Here is a 22,736-nt window from a genome sequence, read left to right on the forward strand (position 1 = left end):
AATCCGGCACTGGACTGTCTAATTCCTAGTGAATATCACACTAAGTCACTCATGTCTCGGCGCTCTATATTTAGCCTAAGGAATTATGGGAGGAATTAATATACACAGACATGACTTAGTCTTCATTATTTTGGGGAGGGAGAGGGATGTGCACTAATTAGAAAGAGAGAGAGAGAGAGAGAGAGAGAGAGAGAGAGAGAGAGAGAGAGAGAGAAAGGGAGGAAGAGAGACACAGAGAGTAGGAAAACTGTTCTGGTTTCTCGCTCCCATTATGTCCTTTTTCCCCACACTTCACTGGGGTGCTGAGACTGAGGCAAAGACACTGATAAAGGAGTGGTTAAAATAACATTGCACATCATCCTCAGAGACTCATGTACCACATCCTCCACGATTCCCTCCACAACATTTATTATGTAACCAAGTATAAGTACCAAGTACTGAACTAAGACTCTGATGAACACTGTTCATTCGCTAAAGTGGGTTGTTGATCATGTTAAAAGGTTGAAGACGTGCTGGGAACCTCATTGGAGTTCATACAATGGTTGTATGTATTTTTGATGTTAGGATTATTAAACATCCTAAAATTAGGATTCTGTTTATGATTATGCTAAATTCTGTAATATTTATTTGTGGACCTCCGGCGGTAGTCATTCAATTCAATTAAATTTTATTTATAGTATCAAATCATAACAAGAGTTATCTCGAGACACTTTACAGATAGAGTAGGTCTAGACCACACTCTATAATTTATCCAACAATTCTAGTAATTCCCCCAAGAGCAAGCATAGTGCAACAGTGCAACAGTGGCGAGGAAAAACTTCCTTTTAGGAAGAAACCTCGGCCAGACCCAGGCTCTTGGTAGGCGGTGTCTGACGGTGCCGGTTGGGGATATGATGAACAGTGGCAATAATAGTCACAATAAAGATAATGCAACAGTGACTAGAAAATGGTAGTCGTAGTAGTTTATGTAATGAAATTCATTCAAAGTCATGAAATTAGAATGGTGGATAATTATTAAAAGGACATCCCTGAATCCTAGAAGAAGTTTGTAAGGGGTTGATGCCCCGACGAGGTTTCCATTATCAGGAATGAATTCAGCTGGATCAACGGAAGCACATTTCCAGGATAATTGCCCGACATCCTTCTGCTCTCTGTTTGTTGCCGTTCTCAAACGCTTTGGGAGACAGTAACAAACTTTGCGCTAGCGAGCTACGTGCTGAAAAAGTTTTAATGACAATTTACATTGTGTAATAAGGCAGGCCGACTTGGTTCTTTTGGTGAATGATTGTAAAGATGTACAAGGAATATGTTTACGGCATTTACTCTCTAACTTGGACGTTTTTGGACCGACTGGTGGGATTGCTGTAGACGAAGTACACAAGATACACTGGTAGGAGCTAATGAGGTTTAACCATTTATCCAGCTAATTTAAATTAGAGCCCGACCGATAAAGGATTTTTAAGGCCGATATCGATACAAATATTTGGTGATGAAGCCCGATTTAAAAAAAATCCAGAAACGCGTAACAAAACATAAACAGATTTCCCTAACATTAGTTATTTGTAGTTATTTATGAGTCCTCACTAAAATAATATGATAATGCAGTTTAAAAATAAACTTGTTTGTTTTATTGTCACAACGTAACAGAGGAACATCAAAATATGTTAAAGTTCTGATAAATAAAATGTATAAAAAATACAAACTTAAGATATGAAACTTAAAGGGTTAAACACGAGTGTTGCCAACAGGGAGATTGTAGAGCGCCCTCTGGTGGACAAACTATGCAACACCAACACTCAGAACATGGTTGAAGGGGGTTTCGTCCATTTTTATTTTATTTTTCAAATATTCATTTATCAGCCATTACAAATGCCGATACCGATAGTTTGGAAAATCCCTAATATCGGCCGATAATATCGGCCCACTGATATATCGGTCAGGCTCTAATGTAAATAGCTCACATTACTGTATTGTGGGAACAGTTAACATCATTTAATATTGTATTTGGCGTTTTCTTTTGCGGGGTGCAAATGTTCCACCAAAACAAGATCCTTCCCGAGAATATTTAGCAGAGCCGCCGTCGCTAGGCAACAACAATATGAGTATATTTTGCTGCTAATATCTGTTTAGTTTTACCTTCATTTGATTTGATTACCATTGAATATGTCATATGTGGATCATTTAATCATTAATTGTGCCATTTAGTGTGCAGTGGGGTTTTCTGTGCTCTGACAAAAGGCCGTACATCACCCACCACATGGTAGGTGGCAGAGTGACAAAGTTAATGAAGAAAGTCTAACATCTGGAATCTACACTGTAGTGAATATTTGACTCCGATTCATCAGGTGGACACAAACACTCGAATGGGATCATTATGTTGCTCTTCGACTGTTGGCTAACATGTCAACAAATAAGCACGCTGTTGATGTCTATGTATCTTGCAGCTTTCTTTTTGTTTGACGTTATCTCCTCACCTCCTCCATAGTGGCCAAATATTGACAGAAAATTTAATGTAGGACTTTTACTTAGTGTGGTACTTGTGCTTTTAGAAAAGTATTTGAATTAGGGATAGACCGATTATTGGCCCTGGCCGATTATCAGGCTGTTTTTAGGCAGTTTGCAGATGATCTGTATCGGCGTTTTATTTGCCTGATAACCGATAAAGTTAATGAATTAAAAAGTGTTCTACTTTGGCTCGGCTACAGCTCTGAGTCTGTCCCTCTGCTTCGGTTTCTCTCACCACTGAGTCTGACTTAATGTCCCGCCCACAACGCTATCTGACTCTCTGTTACTGGCTATTATGTTGTAAGTTTCTAATGTATTAAATAATTGCTTAAAGCATTTAAACAAAGTTTTGTGTTGGGAGTTTGAAACATTGCAAAATCTAAAATTGTGACTTAAAGATTTCACTGTAAATACATATCGGTTCCAAATATCGGTTATCGGTTTCATTAACTACTAATAAGCCGATCGGTATCGGCCTTGACAAACCCGTATCAGTCGACCCCTGATTTGAACACTTCTTCCATTGCTGCAGCGAACCAATGCATGGTGTCAAAAACAAGAACAAGTAGAGCCTCTTGGACAGAGGGCGTTGTATCACAGGCAGAGCAGGTATGACACAGAAACGGAGCAGAAGCAGGGCGTTTGTGACAGAGCTGCGCAGCTGAAGATGCCTCAGTCTCCGTCTCCATCCCGTGACTGCTCCGGTTCCCAACATGACCCAGTGAGCAGTGAGACAGCGTCGTCTCTTGCATGGCTGCACCACGCTGCCAAACACCAGCACCAACTGACCGAATGATCTCTGTAGAGCCGACTGCCTGCTGAGCATCCAGACTGCTGTACAAGTCAAAGATCAAGCCTAAACAGGGTTTACTTTGCATGACCCTCTAATGTAAACTGGATTTCAATGTAAATATATGCAAAAACACATGTCATCTTGTTTGATTTTAGGCCAGTTTAAACATTTAGCCAGAGACACCAGATTAATAATGTATGCCCTTTTCCTCTGTACAGCGACAATCCTGTCCATTTTCACTCTGCAGCTGCGTTGACCAGCAATATTGTTGCTCTAAATGTGGGTAAAACTGTGACCTCCCATCAACATGTCTGGTCAGGCAGGCAACTACAGAGAAAGCTCCAGTTTCAAAAGGTTATATTGACAACTGAAGCCCCTGAAAAACAGGTTACTGGGTTAGAGATTCTGTTTTTCTTCATCCAACAGTCAGAGGGCCCTATTTTCTTTTTATAAAACTGGTGCAAATGCACATGGTAACTATAGGCAGTAGTGAAATCCTAGCAAAGTAAGAGAGAGGATGAATGCATTATTAGTGAATCTGTGAGCCTTAATAATGCCCATTAAAACATTTCACTGGACACATTTTGACGTATAATAGCAAGGACACCACAGGTGTAATTATTAACATCAAGGATGGCTGTGTTCCATTAAAGTGTTGCAGTTAGCCATGCCTGAAAACACAAAACCGATATATGGAATGCAGCCATTAATAATGTTATAAAATTACTAGGGCTGTCAAAATGAACGTGATGATAATGAGTTAACGCAAATTCCTTTTAATGTGCATTCTGTGATTTGGGCCCCGGGCCACTCAGTAGTTTGGGAACTCAGGAAGCGATGCAGCAGTAACGTTGTGGATGGCTCACAGAAACAAAGCTCCTTGAGCAGAAATGGATCAAGAGAAGGGTCTTTTGAATGGCAAGTTCAGTTTCAAAGCCCTTCCAGATTAGCCTAGAAATCTAGATGCACCCTAGCAGCAGCAAATGTAATTTGCAGCCAGGGTCGTCTAGCAACTCTCCGTTGGCTTGCGAGCTGGAAAAATCAAACTTTAGTCAGGCCAATCACATCGTGTATAGAGTCGGTGGGCGGGCTTAACATAATGACGGCAGAGTTGCGACGGTTCCGTGTGAATTCCCTGCTGGCGAACAGCCATTGTATAGGTTAAGTCGAACATCTGAGAGTAAAAATAATTTTATACAAATTAGAAATAAATGTCCTTTGGAACTGCGTAAGGCTAAGGCGGTCTATTTCCAACAGCAGATTACCCAATCTGCTAACAACCCAAAGACATTATGGCACACCTTTAAGGTCATCACTGGTGAAAATGAGAAGAAAAAGAATGTTAATATTCAAATTTCCCTACGGGGTACTCTTATCTCAGATTCAGAAAAGATTGCAAGTGCTTTTAATGATTATTTTGTATCATCTGTTAAAGAATTGGCTATGCATTTTGCCATTCCCTCCTTGTCCTAACCTGTTCTCTCCTCAACACCTGATCAGTTCTCATTTTCTGAGATCTCACAGAATGAGGTAGGAAGTATTACATCTGCTAAAAAATTCTCATGCCCGTGATATCTATGGTTTAAACACCTTATTATACATAAGACTCATGGTGATAGCCTCATACCTCTCTTTCTGCATTTAACCAATCTTTGTATCAGGCTTTCTATCTTTCCTACTGACTGGAAAACAGCACAAATTACTCCAATTTTTAAATCTGATGATCACACTCTTGTTTCAAATTACAGACCTATTGCCATACTTCCAGCAATGTCTAAGTTGCTGGAAAAAGTCTTGCATAACCAGCTAAGTTCTTACCTTGAAACTAATAACTGGCTCAGTGACTGTCAACACGGTTTTCGTGCTAAGAGATCAACCATGTCGTCGTTACTACTCTTCACTGAACAATTACGTGACTCTCTCAACAAAGGTCACATCACTGGAGCTATTTTTATTGATTTTCGTAAAGCCTTCGAAACAGTGAACCACCAGATCTTGCTAAACAAACTTCACTCATTTGAACTGTCTCCATCTGTGATAGAAATGCTCTCTTCTTATTTGACGAACAGGTTGCAGACAGTCAAAATTAATCATGTCATATCCCAACCTTTAGTTTGTGACATGGGCGTTCCACAAGGCAGCATTCTTGGACCCTTACTTTTTCTTTTATGCATCAATGATTTCCCTCGAGTGTGTAAACACTCAAAATGCTTACTGTACGCTGATGATACTGTGATTTTTCTCTCTGATTCAAATCCTAATGTCATAAACTCCAAACTATCATCTGATCTTCACCTCTTACATGATTGGTTGGAAAAGAACCACCTGACCATCAATGTAAAGAAAACTGAATGTATGTATTTTCATTCACCCAGAAAAAGTCTCTCTTTTACTGATTTTATTACTTTTGCAAACCAAGATCTTGTCATCACAAAGACCTACAACTACCTTGGTGTGCTACTTGATTCACACCTCACATATCGGGAACACATTTCTAAATTAACAAAAAAGTTGAATCAGAAACTCTATATGTATAACAAGATTAGATCATATCTTTCCTTTTTGGTTTCTGAAACCTACCTACATGCCATTGTGTTTTCAACAATGTCCTACTGTCTTCCAATCTGGTCTCTTACCACTAAGGACATTACTGAATCAATAGCACGACTATACTACAGAGCACTTAAGATCCACAGTAATCTTCCAAAGTGGTCTTATCATTGCAGTGCGCTCACACGCACAAATGCTTTGACTTACCAGAACTACGTAAACAGCCATGCTATTGCATTTTATTTTCAGATTCAAAATAGCTCTTTACCAGCACTTAGAGTTCTTCTTCCGACACACAATATGAGACCACTACGCTTCACTAGGTCAGTCTCACAGGCACTCATTCCAGTTCCCCCATACAAAAACAACTACGGTCAGAAATCCTTTTTCTATATTTACACCAAAATTTGGAATGACATTCCCCATCACATTCGAACATTATCATCCATCACATATTTCAAAAAGTCATATAAACTGTTTCTTCTAGATAGTCATACTTGCACACACTGATTGTTCATGTATTGTTTTTAGTCTTGTTTTTCCGTATTTAATGTTTTATTTGTTTGTATCTGTCTAGTCAGTAATAATGTCCTGTATAAATGTGCCGAAATTGTGTTCATTGTTCTATGTTGCTGCAGAACAGGAACCTGCTGTAAACCACTTTTTAAACTGAGTTAGGCCCATTTATTGTAACTTAATTGTTGCTTTTAAATTTTCCTGTATAATAAATGAAATGAAATGAAGACTTGGAGTTAAGCTTTTCTTTGAGAAAAAAACAAAGAACGGCACTGAAGTCATTCTTAAAAAAGGAAGATTTGTTCAGAGTTTTGCCGACCGGATACGGCAAAAGTTTAATCTTGTTGCTCTGGTTTGTTGTAGTGCTATCCTATTGCGTGCAGAGGGAATTTGAAAGACAACCGTTTATTTCACCCCTCGGATTGAGCCCTGCCAATGGTGAGTTACCAGACCGGCATCTTGATGTGGGTCTGGCTTGTCAGGCTACTTCCAGATAGTTCTTCCCACAAGACTAGAAGTTATTTGCATGCACTGTTAATGTGAATTAAGTTACCAACGGGGTACGTTGCGTCTCAAATACCACTTCCTGGCCAAGCATACAGCTGATGGAAAAGGCACGCCACACTGGATAGATTGCAACGGAGACGCCTGGCCAACTCTACAAGCAACAAACATTCAACAGCGATAGGTAAGTGGGAGGCTACAGCTTGCAGGCCGATGCTATATAATGCTTTTTAACCAGAAATGTACTGGTGAAATAAGTAATAAGTTGTTATTACAATTTAAATAAATCTTTTAAATAAATCATTTCAATTTGACCATATAGCCTTAGCAATAGACAAGCCGTTCTTCAATGTCACTGACTGTTGTTTTGTGCCCCTTTTTAAAAAGTATCGGTTCAGGCAACGTTTAGGCACCGGCACCGTTTTAAGGTGTAGTGTACATATAATGCTTTCAGCATATTTTTTGAGCATACAGCACCTTTAACGTTATTCTGTAGAATAACGTTATTCTGTAGAATATTGTAGACAGTCTTTATTTAATATTTGTGCAATAATTAAAAACATTTGCATAAAGCAAGCATATTTGTCCGCTCCCATGTTGATAAGAGCATTGGAAACTTGAAAAGTATCCATTTTAAAGCACATTTAGAACAGATAAAAGATTTGCTATGTTAAATGTTAATCGCGAGTTAACTATGGACAACCACGCGATTATTCAAGATTAAATATTTGAATCAATTGACAGCCCTAAAAATTACACCTGGATTTTGCTTTGACAGAAATGAACACAGAGATTAAACGGACACGTTGCTGATATTTTGCACCGTGATGTCCCACAACACAATTTCCCATCACGTCTCCAAATATGCTGACAGTGGCAGAATATCCTTTCATAACCTGAATTGATGTTTCAGGGAAAACACCGACATTTCCATGGATAACGATTGGCCCCATCTGTGCGATGAGACAGATGTTGTTTACTTAAGCAAATAAAGGAGGGTGTGCTGCTTTGTATATGAATGTGTTTTCATGCACACAATAATGCCACTACTGCAAATGTGAGATATGATGGCATGTGAGCAACACAACTATTCTCAAAAGGAAATAGATTAGAATTTTTGGATCCTCCTAGCTGATCATGTTTCTTGCCATGCCGGGCCTCTTTGTAGAGATGGTTCACGTTCCCACATTTCAGCAATTAATTATGTCATATTATGTGATGATATGAAAATAAGACCCACGTCGTATATAAAAACCAAATTTTCACTTTAAGGTGTTTTTTATTAGCTATGAGAATTTGAGGAAACAGGAGTGAATTAACATCTTAAACTCTGCTGGTGGGTCCATCTTTACAAAAATTTGGCAATGAACATCATTCAAACAGACTTTAATTTGAAATTCCCCTTCCAAAAACAAACCCATGAAGGAATCAAAAGGAGTAAAATTAGAGCTGGGCGATATGGAGAAAACCAAATATCAAAATAATCAAATATCACATATTTTTGACCAAATACCTCCATATCAATATCCCAGAAGTGGATTTAAATATTAACAAATTAATCTTTTATACGTAACATTTTAACTCTTGAAGTCTCCTGGACATGGCGATACAACTATCTGAACTCTTCAGGCCTCCGCTCTAACTAGCTTGGTTTGAGTGCATGCCACACTAGCAGCTAGGTGAGCATTTTGACGTTTGTTACAAAGTGACGCAAAATGATGCACGTTTGTCACTGAAGTGAATGCTGGACTACAATAGAGCTGTTTGGAGCAGTTTGTGAACAGTGTTTTCTGTTGGAGATGGTAAGTCCCTTTGGGGTGGACTTTGGGCTTTTTCACTTTGTAAACCTATAACATGCACAAAAAAGATATATAACACAATAAAGGAAAGGGAAAAAGCCAAAAAGCATAATATGAGCCCTTTAATGATGCATCAGCTCATGCGTGATGCTGGGTGTGTTACAAGGTGCCGTGCGGAGACCGGGCCCGACGCCTAATGTCCTCCTGCCTCACTTTCCCCCTCCTCTGCTGCTCAGGCCAGCCAACACAACAAGGCTAATTGGGCCATTTAAATGTCAGCATCACAGAGATCTGAAAGAGCTTGTCCCTGATACTCGTGCACTTATGCCGCGAATGTTTCTGTCCACGATTTTAAGCTGCAACATCTCTAATGACGTATTGTGGACATGTTTGTCATGCAAATCTAAACAGGATTCTGTGGTTTGCTGCGTGCTGAGACAGATGTGAACTGTAAATGTAAACAAAAAAAAAACACAGTGTTGTCTTTTTGAACAGCAGATGTTCAGAGCAAGCATTGATCTCATCGCCGTTGATTTTACAAAACCACATTTTCTAGCATCTGTTTGGCCCCGGATCAGGATTCAGGGCATCTCTCTCGATGAATGAGGGGCTGCAGCTGAGCATTCAGAAATGTAAAGAAATAGCTTGACAGGAGCCTTTTTTTTTTAATCAATCAATCTGCAGCTGAGTGGGGTTACCAAAAACATGCAGGGATAGGTAAAAACACACATCCTTCACACACTTTTTGTGGCTGGACATAAACATTAAAAATTAAGTAGTGAGAGGCTGTAAGAGGAAGCTCAATTCTGTCAAACAGAGCGGATAACTGAACAAGGCCGGCTGTGATTGGAAGACTTTTCACAGCTGTTTTAACCCTCCAAACCGTCCAAACACAAGTAACAGACAAGAGAAAGCAGCAATTGTGATTCAGTGACAACATGATACATTACAAGGTCACTCACAGCTTTCCCCCCAAGGGATTTCATAGATCCTCAGAGCTCAAATGCTACATCCTTAAATGGGTAAAACAAAGGGTAATTATTATTTTTGGGTAATTGAATTCCTTCCAAAAGCCAATACTGTATGTTAAAGGGCAGCTGTGTGTGTGTGTGTGTGTGTGTGTGTGTGTGTGTGTCTCTGTGTCTGTGTGTGTGTGTGTGTGTGTGTGTGTGTGTGTGTGTGTGTGTGTGTGTCTGTGTCTGTGTGTGTGTGTGTGTGTGTGTGTGTGTGTATCCAGTGCTGTTTTAATGCATGCAATTGTATGAACGACATATAGACATAGAAGGAAACTGGTATCTCCATCAACGTGACTCTAACATCATTTGTGTCCTGGCTCTACTACACTTCATTATTATTCAGTAACCGCCCTAAACAGATAACACAAGGCTGAGCCTCCTCGTGCATATGGACAAAATGCATAGGCTAGCCTACTTATATGTTGTGTGTATCAACGTGCTATTTTCCCTTAGAATGTATTTCTAGAATCGTATAGCCTGTTCGTCCGTTTGCAGCTGTGCGGAGCCGCTGAAGGGTAGGATGCCGCAGATCTCCGGCATGCTTATTCCCATTCTCCTCCCAAACACCCATATGTCCCAAGACATCCACGTTCAGGACCAAAAGACGTTGATGTTCAATTCGAGATAATACAATTCTAATTCATGCATTTTGCCAACTCTTACCATTGCATCGATATTCTCCATGTAACTCCTCGCTGTGTGGATTGGTCAAGGCTGATGAAAGGCTGCGCACTCCGTAGGGTACAAATCAACCCTAGCGGGGCTGCGGAGGTACGAGACTCCTCGGGGGCGCAGGGCAACACAACTTCCACCCCGAAACGCAATTTGGAGAAGAAAAAAATGTTGTGGTCTTCCAGGCGGGATTTTTTTTTTCTACCCAGTGCGATAAGAGATTGATCACTGTAGATATTTCGAGCAATTGTGCTGCCCTGCGGATGCCTGCTCGCTTCGCCCTCCACAGAAGAATGCACCGCGCATTTCAACTAGCCCTCTCTCTCGCTCTCTCTCTCTCTCTGTCGCTCTCTCTCTGTGTGCATGTGTGTGTGTGTGTGTGTGTGTGTGTGTGTGTGTGTGTGTGTGTGTGTGTGTGTGTGTGTGTGTGTGTGTGTTAGTGTAGAGAAAGAAAAGAAAAAGACAGAGCAAAACTATAAGTGAAGCACTTTCCACGAAATTGGAACTCAAAGTTCATAGCCCACACACACACACTTATTGGACCCTTAATGTACAGTCACATCAGCCTTCCATTCAGCACTATTGGCTCGCATTCTGCCTCCAAAAAAAGGATGTGATGTTAGCGTCAAATGTGTTTATAAAAATACAAACCGAGCCAGCGCGATTACAAATGTAAATGTCTATGAGAGCGGTGCTGCAGTTTGTAGTTTAGGAGTGAGGCCGTACGCTCACACACACATGCGCGCGAGGAAGCACAAATCCAATTTTGCATGATAGATGTGAGACATAAACGGGTTATGTTAAATGATCCATTCACACCAGATTTAACATAGAAAATGGTATGAATGTGATGTGGTGGAACATGCAGGGTGTGTGTGTGTGTGTGTGTGTGTGTGTGTGTGTGTGTGTGTGTGTGTGTGTGTGTGTGCTTGTTTTACTATATTCGTGGGGTCCAAAAATCGGGGAATACAGTATACTTGTGGGGTCTGCACAGCCTTGTGGGGCCCAAAATGCTGGACCCCACAAGGTTAAAGGACTGTTTGAGGGTTAAGACTTGGTTGTAGGATTAGAGTTAGAATTAGGTTATGGTTAGGGTGAGGGTAAGGGTTAAGGTTAGGCATTTAGTTGTGATGGTTAAGGTTAGGGTAAGGGGCTAGGGAATGCATTATGTCAATGACGGGTCCCCACAAAGATAGTGAAACGCACTGTGTGTGTGTGTGTGTGTGTGTGTGTGTGTGTGTGTGTGTGTGTGTGTGTGTGTGTGTGTGTGTGTGTGTGTGTGTGCGTGTGTAGTTGTGTGTCACATTTAAACAGAGTGAGCTTCTGTGTTTATGAACAACATCTAAAATCAATACATTCTGTCTTGAGTCCCAGTGACTTCTGTAAGGGATTCAGCAAATCTGGAAGGAGCCTTAAATGACCTGAGAAATTCCTCTTTACTATTATCAAAGAATTTCTAATAAGGGAAGAAATTCCACTCTAGGGATAGGCTACTTCCAGCTTCTGAACTGGTTGCAATTCCACTCTGGTTCCATATAGGGGGCGCTCACAGGTGAGTGCAGAATGAATGGGACTCTATTGAGCTATACCCCTAAAAATCCACTTTTCTCAGGATATCATTTCTTGTCTAGTATTTTGAATGTTGCATTTGAAAGGGCAAGCTAAGAAAATACACACTGCTGGGTGTTAGATTTCTTTTTGTTCTAAAAAGCCTTTTAAAGTGTCAATGACGTATACGGCCAGAGATACTGCTTCACGGCAAGCTCTGAGTCACTGCCTTTGTTCTCTCGAGGCATTGACAACACAGCTGATAGGTTAGACTCTCCCTGTCAATACACATGCTAGAAAGAGGTTTGCTAATGTTTTAAAGACCACGCCGAAATATTCACTCTGACATTCTGGTTCTGCTTCGGATGCCGTCAAGCAGGATCTCTGGTCGTAATCAGTCCTTCACTGACCAATCAGCATTCATTAGCAGAATGCTAGCGTGTTATGGGCAACAACGACTCAACCTGTAAGAAATTGAAAGGACATAAGTACTCGTTCATTCAACCTTCGACCTATAATCCATGTTGAACTTGCAAAAACTACAATCAAATCTGAGATTTCTCAACGACAATCAGGTGAAAGAGACACATTTAGCCATCTAGCTCCATAGACTCCCATTCATTTTGCACTCGCCTGCGATCACCCCCAGTGGAACTCTGGTGGAACTGCAACCAAATTCGGTGCAATGGGGCTAAATAGGGAGTGGAAAGGCTTTCCGTAGACCGGCTCTGCTATTATTAAGTTTTAGAAAAATGAATCACATAAAAAAACAGACCCTGTTGGGAGTGGTTCCAGAATAACAATGCCTCCTGATTAGAGTGATGTTTAAGTTCAAAAGTTGTTTTAGTCGTTCATCAGAAAACTCAGATTGTAATTGAAACGTCGTGGACTTGGGGTACTCTGATCTGGCCCAAGTCCATGATCCGAATACACTAGTAGTAGAAGCCCCTCTTACTGCATTACATTATATTTTTATATTTTGAATTGTCACCTGTATTTTACTTCACATAAATAAAGATGTTTCCACTATAAATTGCTATATAAAATGTATCAGAATGCAGGAAAGGCAGTGTTTGATGTTCAAAATTGCCTGTGGGAAGACCGCCCCCACTTAAAGGCCCATTATCAGCCAGGACCCAATGCCCAAACAACATCTCTAACAACAACAAACCCTACTAATTCCACACCTCTGCACAGCTGGCCAATCGCTGCGTGAAGTGCGCGTGATTGTCGGTTTGGGAAAGTTGTGAAAATTGTCGAATGCAGCACCGCATGTTGACTCTGGTGAATTCTAGCTCCTCACCGGACAGTCATCGCACACTGTGAATGTCTCAAAATGTATAATGGACTGTCTGCTGTCTACAGACTGAGAATAAGATTTTATTTCACTCCTCTCGCTCAGCGTGGCAGGAAATAAACCTGCAACATTGCTATTATCCCAGTTTGTAGGGGTCTTTAACGCCTCGGTATCCTTAAAAAAAAAAAAAAAAACTGCTTTTATCATGGGGAAATGGGGGGCATCCAACAATTTTGTAACTTTCCAAAACACACAAACTGACAGTCACAACCCCTTAAAGCAACGTTAAAGTAAGCTGGGTCTTAAGCTCTCTCTTTCATTTTTCACAAAACTGCTTCCATCACTTTTCACAGGTAAAAACCATGACAACAACATGAATTCCTTTGTCCGAAAGTGTGCGCAAAGTGAAAGTCACAATGAAGATAATTGAACTAGATAACTCTTAAAGGCGTGTGTGATGACTGTTTCTTTTTTACTTTAATTTGTCCCACATTTATACGTCAAAATCAATGCACAATCCAGTCTTCAATATTTGGTTGTTTATGCATTTGGGAATCTAAATCTTTTTTAATACTAACAGTTGTGATGATGCATGAAGAGAGGGGGGGGAGGAGGAGGAGGAGAAAGAGGAGGATGCCCTCAGAATAGTGGCTCTAAAAATATATTCTCTTTATCTTACTCGCTTGCTCTGTGTGATTGATGTAAAATCTGCTTATCTGCAGAAGAAGGGAAATCAAGTGGAAATGTCAATCCCTTGGGATAGGAGGCATCTAGCAGTTCCCACCAGAAAATACAAAATACAATTATATTTAAGTCAACGAACAGTAAAGGTTACAGATTAGTTACTACTCTCTGGTACAACTGCCTGTTTTCGTCTATGTAAACCTGCGTATTCTCAGTGATCCATGTTATTCTGCTAGAAGGAAAGAGGCAACAGAGTTGCAGCAGGGTTAAAAGGTGTGCTGTATTCGCACTGTCAGAGAAATGGCCGAGTGAGGTCTGCAGTTGATGTGCAGCACATTTTTCTGCTACCTTGGCTCAAGGAGAAATGGCACAAAGTGCACCAGATGTAACGTTTCGTTGACTTCCAATATTCCCAAGAAGATCCTCACCAGCACCAAAAAATCTAACACATATCTGATTTCTCTTTTTTTTTCTAACCCTCGTGCTGAAAGTCAGTGTGTTTCATTCTACTTGTATTCCCCATCCTGCCGTCATCCTGCCCTCCCACAGTGTGTAACGGTGACTCAGGCACCTAGAGTCTGTCTCTATCTTCCACTCTGAGCATGCAGAAAAATGTTTTTTACTTTCCCTCATTCTCCGATCACTATAGGTCTCATAAATAACACACACACACACACACACACACACAACACACACACACACACACGCTAGCCGCTCTGAAGGAATCGTGATCAGGATTTGAGTGGTTCGCTTGACGCAGTGACATCATCACTAATTGATCCTCTTTTGAATTCTGACAAGGGAATAATATGCTGCTGTGTGGGGTTGCCATAGCAACTGGCCCATTTCAATGCAATGGGATGTGGAGTGCTGCTGGAAGCTGGGGGGTAATTGGGGATGTTGGGGGTGGGGGCGGTTGGTGGGTAAGGATGTGTGTGAAGAAGGGAGCTGCTGCTGTGTGAGCCGCCTGAAAAGGAAAGAAAGAGTCGAGAGAGAGAAAATGGCCTGGACGCATTCAGGGCATTCGGACGAAAATCACCTGTCAAACACAACGACGTGACAAAATGACAAGGAACTCAAACACAATCCATCAAAACATGACGAGCAGGGCGCACGGCTCGGATTGGCACAGGACAACCAAATCTATTTACAATTCATAATCATGCTGACGGTGGAATTAGAGCAAGATTCGGATCAATCGCAGGTCTCGCCTCAACTGCAAGCTATTGACCTGGTACCTCTGCACAGATCCATAGTTCACAGATATTTCTACAAAAGGGGAAAAAGCACCCAGAGTGACTAATTGATTGGCGTTCAGTGCTTGTGAGCTGCAAAACCAACCCTTTAAATCTATAGTCACTGTTACATCAACTGGGAATCTTGAATCAACACCGCCTCTGTGACCTGAAAGCCTTTAACCCCGCCGCAAAACACACTGGCAGATTTACACAGTGTTTATCATTAGGGAGGTATTTAGTAGTTTATCATATTAAAACATTAAAACACAGCATCCCAAAGGCTGGAAAATGCAAAACAATTAAATTCCCTACATTAAAAATGTACTAAGATCTCAACTTTGCTTCCTTTTTTGTCTTCACTTATTTGCTTTCAGCTGAGCAGACACAATCTTTCAATATCTTGTACTTTGCTTAGTCTCAAACTACACGTTTTAATCGCCCCTTCTGGATGGCCAAAATATGTCCATGAAAATTTTGACAAAAAAGAAAAAGACAGCAAGAAAATGGGATCATAAACCCCACAGATGGCACATAACATGCTTATTATGATAATGCTATAACATGCTGCAGGTTTGACAGACATAATGGTTACCATGTTTATCATCTTACCATGCTAATTGGAGCTGAACACAAAGCAAAGGATCGGACAAAGCCGAACATGACCAAAAGGGATCACCGAAGTCAATAGGATTTATCCTCTGGGAATTATCTGGGGCAATCCATCCGGTTGTTTCGGAAACATTTGACTAAAAACCTAAATGGTCAACCTCCTTGTGGAGCTAGAGAAAAACGTGATGGATCCCCAAAGTCATTGGGATTCATCCTCTGGGGACCATGAATGTCGGTACAAAATTGCATAGCAGTCGGCCATCTTTTTTTACAGTCTATGGGTTAAACCTAGTCTTGCTTAATAATATTTCAGTTCGGTACCGACCGACTTTGCCTTCTCTAACAGCACAATACAGTTTATAACAGATCTTTTGACAGCAGGTAGACAGCCAACCAAGTTACTTAAAATCTATTTACGTTCCACTTCCATCCAATTGTCCAACAGCCACATTGTTGATTATTTAGGCACATTAATTCCACTTCCATGCATCCCATGTTGTTTATATCTGAGCTGTAATGCTGCATTAAGAGTGGAATGACAGAGGGAGGGGTAGTCATGTTGAGAATGTCCGGGAATGTAATTACAACGCATTTCTCCCTCTCCATCGGCGGGTCCTCCTCATAATGCCGTAGGAATAACAGCGATTGAAATCACCATGGCAACAGAATTTCTACCTGAAAGCAAGGCTGTGGAGAAGCTGAAGGAGAAGGGATGGAGAGTCGGAGGGAGAGAGAATGAAAAACGAGGGGTTGGGCCTCTCATAACAGAGCATGATTTATGAAGGTCTGGGAAGGAACATTTACAACGCTGAGAGAAAAGGATCTGAGGCATTAAAGGCCAGGCAGCCATTCAGCAAGTAGATTCATTCTCTCTCTTCGCCCATTCTTTCTGTCTCTGTCTTCCTCGCTTTCACCCAATTTCTCTTCTTTCCTTTATTGTAAAAATATGTAAAAAATGGTTCTTCTCGGTTGCCCTGCTGTTGAAGACAGTCTTATATTTGACAAAAGACATACATCTGCCTTACTGAATCTGAATGTAATCTTTTCTTAATTTAATCCTTGCCATGATAGTGTGAATACATAAGATGTCTAATTGACTATCTCTGGGAAGTATCATTCCAAACTCCCAAACTGTCTGTCATGCTGCCCTTTAGAAGCCACCCACAAATAACTCTCCCAGAGCATTCTTTAAATTAATCTTTTTTTTTTTACTTTACAGCCTGCAAAACCGAAATAAGACAATATTATTGCCCTAGCATTTTAAACCTATCCTCCATCAATTAACCTTACCTTAACCACACCCCTTTCCAATACCTAACCACAACCATATGCATTATTATGGAACCCACGCATCTTCGAGGCAAGGCCCGCCCTTCAATAGCATTCACACACCACTATTTGCCAGGCGTCCATGCTTACGCAAGGTAACGCAACCCGATTTGTTCAGGTCCTATCCCCTGACCAGTCGGCTATCCTTACCTTAACCCATGAGGTCAATGCCTAACCCTAACCAATAGAGCTGCTTCGTAGGGCGGGACTTGCCTAGAAGTTACATGGGATCCATAATAATGCCAACCATACCCTTACCCCTGTGCCTTACACCAACAACAGTTTCCCATTCCACAGGACCCACAGCTCACAGGCATTGAAACCAGACTTGTTAAAAGAGCTAAGCAGGGTTGAACCTGATCACAACCTGGAGAGGAGTATGACAGGCCAATGTTTTATTATTCCAACCCTAAGGCATAACTAGCATCTTTTAAATATTTTATAATTCATTTTTACAAGACAATTTATTACCATTAAAGGAGTGAACTCTACTTGTGCCTGTGCACCATCAACTATATCCTTGGAACAAAGTTTGACCATATTATAAACTAAGATGCAGTTACAATTTATGTTCCTAAATTCTTCCTTGAATCCTAAAATATCTTTAATTAAATGCTTGTTGCTTCCAAGAAAAGACTAAAAACAAGATAAAACAGGCGACTGGGTGGCTATGCTGCGTTCTATTATTCTCAACGAACCGACTCGGATATGACGTCACTTCCGCACTTCAAGCGTTTTGATATGTTTTGCACATCCGAGTTGGAGAAAAACATGGACGCCACCCGGAAAGCTGTTGTTGCGGTAGCACTGGCCGTGTACCAGGCCAATCCTACAAGCTTCTAGCACTTACATTCAATTTTTTGATTATGATGACTATTACCCCACCTTATCAAAACGCAGCCATGTGAACTTCTCAAATTTTCACTTTATATTTTAGTTTATCTTCTGTTAGCCCTAGCTAGCACGCTAGCCACCTTTAGCAACACCCGCTTGAAACAAGTCTTCACTCAATATTGCACTCACAACAAGACCGATTCCCATACCCACAGGCAGCGATATGGACGCAGTAAGGTATTGCAGTAATATGAGTGATTGAAATCGTCATTTAAACAACCAAAGCGGTCCAAAAACAATGAAAACAATTCATACTACAAGTCACACAGGGCGCAGCCATCTTGGATTCCGTATCGGAATTCTTGCTCGGTGTCCTCTGAGTTCGACCGAGCGGCAAAGTTCGCAGTCCAAGTAAAAGGGGCGTGTTGGTGCGTGTCGCTAGGCAACGTCCTGTCTTTCTCGTCAGAACTCCGACACGGATAGATAATAGAACGCAGCATTAGCAAGGTAGTTTGCAGACATTAGCCTGCCCACTACTCTATGTCTGCTAAATAAACGCTGGCTCGGTCGAGCAAGGTAATCTTTGTAAAATGTCATGACTGCCACAACTTTTGTTTGTCCTGTGTTATTATTCAAATGTTTTTATTGGGTTTTCAAACATTTATACAAAGGAATAAATGAAGCAAACACCACAAATTCATATGCTGAAATAAAATCAATAAAAACATTTTTTTACAGCGATTCTGCGAAGTTGTCATCATCAGTTACAGGCATAAAGGTATATTTCTAGATATTTCTATAGTAGTCCAGGAATGTCTGCCAGGAAATGTATTAACCGAGCCCTGATTTGTATATCTGAGCTTTTCAAACTTCAAATAAACAATTGCTTCTCAACCCAGCAGAAGCTAGATTTCCAATTATACAGAACGAGATGTCTTGCTAAAAACAAGAAAGCAACAGCGAGAGCCTGGGCTCGAGAGACATTTAGATCTCTATGAGCAATGCCAAAAACTGCCAAACTAGGCTCTGGGTCTATTGGCATTGTCACACATGTATGAAAGTGTTTCAAAGACCTTAGCCCAAAATGAATGAAATGGTTGCTGGGTCACGGTTGCATCCTTGACATGTTGGGTCAAATTCTGGATAGAGTTGGGCGAGCCTAATTCTGGACAGATGCAGTCTGTGAAATATTTTAAATTGGATCAAACTATGTCTTTGTGTTAAAGCTTTTGATTCTTTAGTTTGTGTATATGTCCCAGAGGTGGGACAAAGTCATTGTTATGCAAGTCACAAGTAAGTCTCAAGTCTTTGCCCTCGAGTCCCGAGTCAAGTCGAGTCAAAGATGAGGCAAGTCCCGAGTCGAGTCACAAGTCAAAGCCAACAAGTCTCAAGTCGAGTCCAAAGTCCTACCATTTTAGTTTCGAGTCATTTCAAGTCCTCTTACCACAGAAATAAAATTTATACAAATCATGTATGTCTGTAAGATTTGTATTTATTTAAACCTCTTTTTATACAATGACATTAATCAAATAAGGGCCCGCATGTTTTGCAAATTGCAACTCTTTTTTTGTCGACTACCTCGTAATTTTTATAGCCAAACGAAACTATCTTCGGTATCATTTTGCCAACTGGCTCGTTGTTGCTTGTGCTTCATTGGTTGTCTTGCAATGTGCCTGCTTAGATGCTGTCGAATCAAAACAACGTGGGACTACAGTGATTGGATGTTGTGCAGGCAGCGCGCGTGCTCTCTGCATGCATACAGGTGGTGCACATTTTTTTCACAGATGCAGATAAACTGAGAGCGGCGCGGCCGTGTGAACATTTTCTTCCCCAGTTTTCATGGGAAGTAGCAAGTCTTCTCGAGTCAAAAGGTGCAAGTCCAAGTGAAGTCACGAGTCACTGATGTTAAAGTCCAAGTCGAGTTGCAAGTCTTTGTACATTTTGTCGAGTCGAGTCTGAAGTCATCAAATTCATGACTCGAGTCTGACTCGAGTCCAAGTCACATGACTCGAGTCCACACCTCTGATATGTCCTCTAAGTTGTCCTAAAACAATAAAACAATAGATCCTTTGGAGAGAACCCCTATTTTCAGTCATGGGATTCTTTGATTTGGCCATGAAAATAGTTTCTCCTATGTCTTAAAATATTATAGTGTAATACTTCTCATTGCTTACCAGCAATTTATCAGTGTAGTCAACTGATATGTCAGAAGATTTAGGCAATGAAATCCACACCGCACAAACAGTGGCTGACAAAGAGAGCAATGAGTGATTGATGGAGAGTTATCAAATTGTCCCTTCAGTCTGATTATCTGATCATATATTTGTCAGGGTTGACAAATGTGTGATTTAAAGGGTGTATTCAACAAGTCCTGGTCTTTAAAAAGCTCCTCGCTCTGAACTGTCCTTATATCCTCTCACCACCGTGTGTTCTGTGTTTTCTTTTGTTGAGTGAGTGAATCATGCTCTTCAGCTACAGTCTCGTCCAGATCAATGGATATCTCCACATGGGTCCTCACAAACCTCCCCGCTTTTCCTCCAAACTCTGCCATTGCCATGGAGACTCTAGCGAGCGGCCGCACTACATAGCGGGACTTGTCACAGACACGCAATGCTTCCTAGTGGTCCCACAGGCACACATGGATACATACACTGACAGTTCTTTAATGAAGGGCATAAAAGCAATAGATTCTTCATTTTCCCAGAGTGTCCAGCTCTTTTGCCTCTTCTCCTTTCACACAGTTATTCATCTAGATCTTAACAGTTCAACATTTATTTTCTTGGCTTTCTGAAAGGCCCCATGTTACAGACAGCTTTAGATTTCCCCAGTGTCAGTGGTGGGTAACAGGTTTTTAGACAAGTTTGGGCAGAGATGTCTAGAGGGAAATAGAGGCCCAGGGTGACTGCACACATAGAGTAAGCTATAATCACAATAATAAGTGAAAGTGACTAGCCACTAGGGAAATAACACAAGCAAGTCGAGACATTCAGAGGTCAGGGAGTAATAATTAATGCTTAGTTGTGTATGTGTACTCTTGCAACTATTGTAGCCTCTTGAAATTCAATTATAAAGGGTGAAAACATGAACGGAATGGAGGCAAGTTATAGTGAAGTGAAGCCAACAAATTACAACGATTATCCCAAAAGGCAAATCAGGAAACACAATCAAAAAAGCATGCAAGTTCAAAACATGTCTCATAATTTCTGCATGCATACACCACACAAGACTGTAACCAGCAACAACAGATTTGAAAATTAAGGCCATATCTTATTTTGACTGTGTTTGTTAGGTCTAGACCTACCCTATCTGTAAAGTGCCCGAAAATAACTTCTGTTATGACTTGACACTATAAATGCAACTGAGTTAAATTGAATTGAATCTCACACTCTCAAACATTAGTTCTCATGTGATGTTTTTGATTTGGTTTTATCTATCTTGATTGCAGGAATAGATATACCTCGTCATATATGTAACTACTCGCCGGGACTACGGACAAACATATGACCAAAAGTATTTGGATGCCGTACCCAATCCACATACTTTTGTGTACTTTTGCTCTGGGGCAGTTTTTTTTACCGATTTGGCCAGTTTCAAAAAAGGGAAATCTCATTTCTAAAAGCAAACAATTATATTTTAGAGGCAACAGTTTAGGAAAGGCCAGTTCCTCTTTGACATGACAATGCCCCGTGCATAAAGACAGCTCCATTAAGAAATGGTTTGGGAAAAAGAACACTTTTCGGATGAACTGGAACTCCAACTGAGAACCAGACCAGATCACCGGCATCAATGTTCGACCTCACTGATGCTTTTGTGGCTGAATGGGAGCAAATCCCTGCAGAAGACAAGAAAACTTAGCTTGTTAGCTTGTCTTCTTGTGTGTTTTTTTAATGAAGATTCAGGAAGAGATTGTTGAAGTCAACATAAGGCAATTTGACAAAATGCTTATTTTCTCCCTTTTATTAACACCAGACATATTAATATATATATATTGTTCAAGCAAAGACATTTCCAGTGAAAGCTTTCTTCTCGAGGCGATCTTCAATTGCTATCTGGTAAATGAAAGAATGTAAACTCCTTGTGATTACTTTGGGTAAATAATGACACAGTTGTGGTCTCTTTTTTCCACAAGTTTATTTATATGGCATGTATCATACACAAAGGCAATTCAAAGTGCTTTATTAATGCATTAAAAACATTAAACAGGAAATTCAGCATAAAACATTGAAACAAATGACAGAAACCATGTCCATAAAAGTTTTTTAGGCAGATTTGAAGGCAGTCAAAGTCACATTGTACGACTTCTGTTGTCTTTGTTACAGCTCTGTGGTGTGTACTGTAGTAAATAAATGCTTGGCTCTAGAGATGTTGGTCTGTCAGTCAGTCCACTGAAACATTGTAAAATGTAACTACCGTTTTTTTCAAATTGGACCCTATTTTCCAAATTTTTTGTGTCTAAGTGACTGATGGGAACAACAATCTTTGACATTTGTCCAGTATTAAGCGAGATCGCTGCAGTCAGCAGCGGCGAAACAAGCTACAATGTCAGTTAATAGGACAATTGTGCAACTTGTATTTACCTTCACAAAAGTGCTTGTTTTGCCACTGACAGGCTCAGATTAATATTGTAAGTATCTGACAACATTATGGAAAGGATTTCTAAGGACGTCGACCTTTCTGTTGAAGAGTAAGATCCTTTTTTTAAACATAAAAACATCCGCAAAATTGCGTTCGCTAAATCAACCAGACTCCATGTACATAAACAGTAATTTTAGCATCGTAAAATACACTTCATTCAAAGTCGACAGAAATAAAATAAAACTATGAAAAGCCGTTTCGGGTCGT

The 22,736-nt window shown here is 40.6% G+C and overlaps 1 protein-coding gene and 2 long non-coding RNA genes across 4 annotated transcripts in view; 2 read left to right on the forward strand and 1 right to left on the reverse strand.

Annotated features, from left to right (window-relative positions):
• adcyap1r1b (adenylate cyclase activating polypeptide 1b (pituitary) receptor type I) overlaps positions 1-10,663 on the reverse strand; it is a 41,317-nt gene extending 30,654 nt beyond the window's left edge. Inside the window, exon 1 of one of the 2 annotated variants that reach the window (XM_031282315.2) lies at positions 10,347-10,663. The gene's annotated coding sequence lies outside the window, so the exon portion shown is untranslated. The remainder of the gene's footprint in view (positions 1-10,346) is intronic. The other variant, XM_031282316.2, reaches the window with a different exon arrangement.
• LOC116038116 lies at positions 993-21,276 on the forward strand. Its single transcript, XR_004102024.1, has 3 exons — positions 993-1,003; positions 6,008-6,009; positions 21,184-21,276. It is a non-coding gene; the product is annotated as an uncharacterized LOC116038116 (long non-coding RNA).
• LOC118496254 lies at positions 6,024-11,761 on the forward strand. Its single transcript, XR_004898787.1, has 3 exons — positions 6,024-6,599; positions 9,357-9,360; positions 11,751-11,761. It is a non-coding gene; the product is annotated as an uncharacterized LOC118496254 (long non-coding RNA).
• Positions 21,277-22,736: the final 1,460 nt, after the last annotated feature.

This window comes from Sander lucioperca, chromosome 11 (genome assembly GCF_008315115.2).
Source record: "Sander lucioperca isolate FBNREF2018 chromosome 11, SLUC_FBN_1.2, whole genome shotgun sequence".
In the NCBI taxonomy this organism is placed as follows: domain Eukaryota; kingdom Metazoa; phylum Chordata; class Actinopteri; order Perciformes; family Percidae; genus Sander; species Sander lucioperca.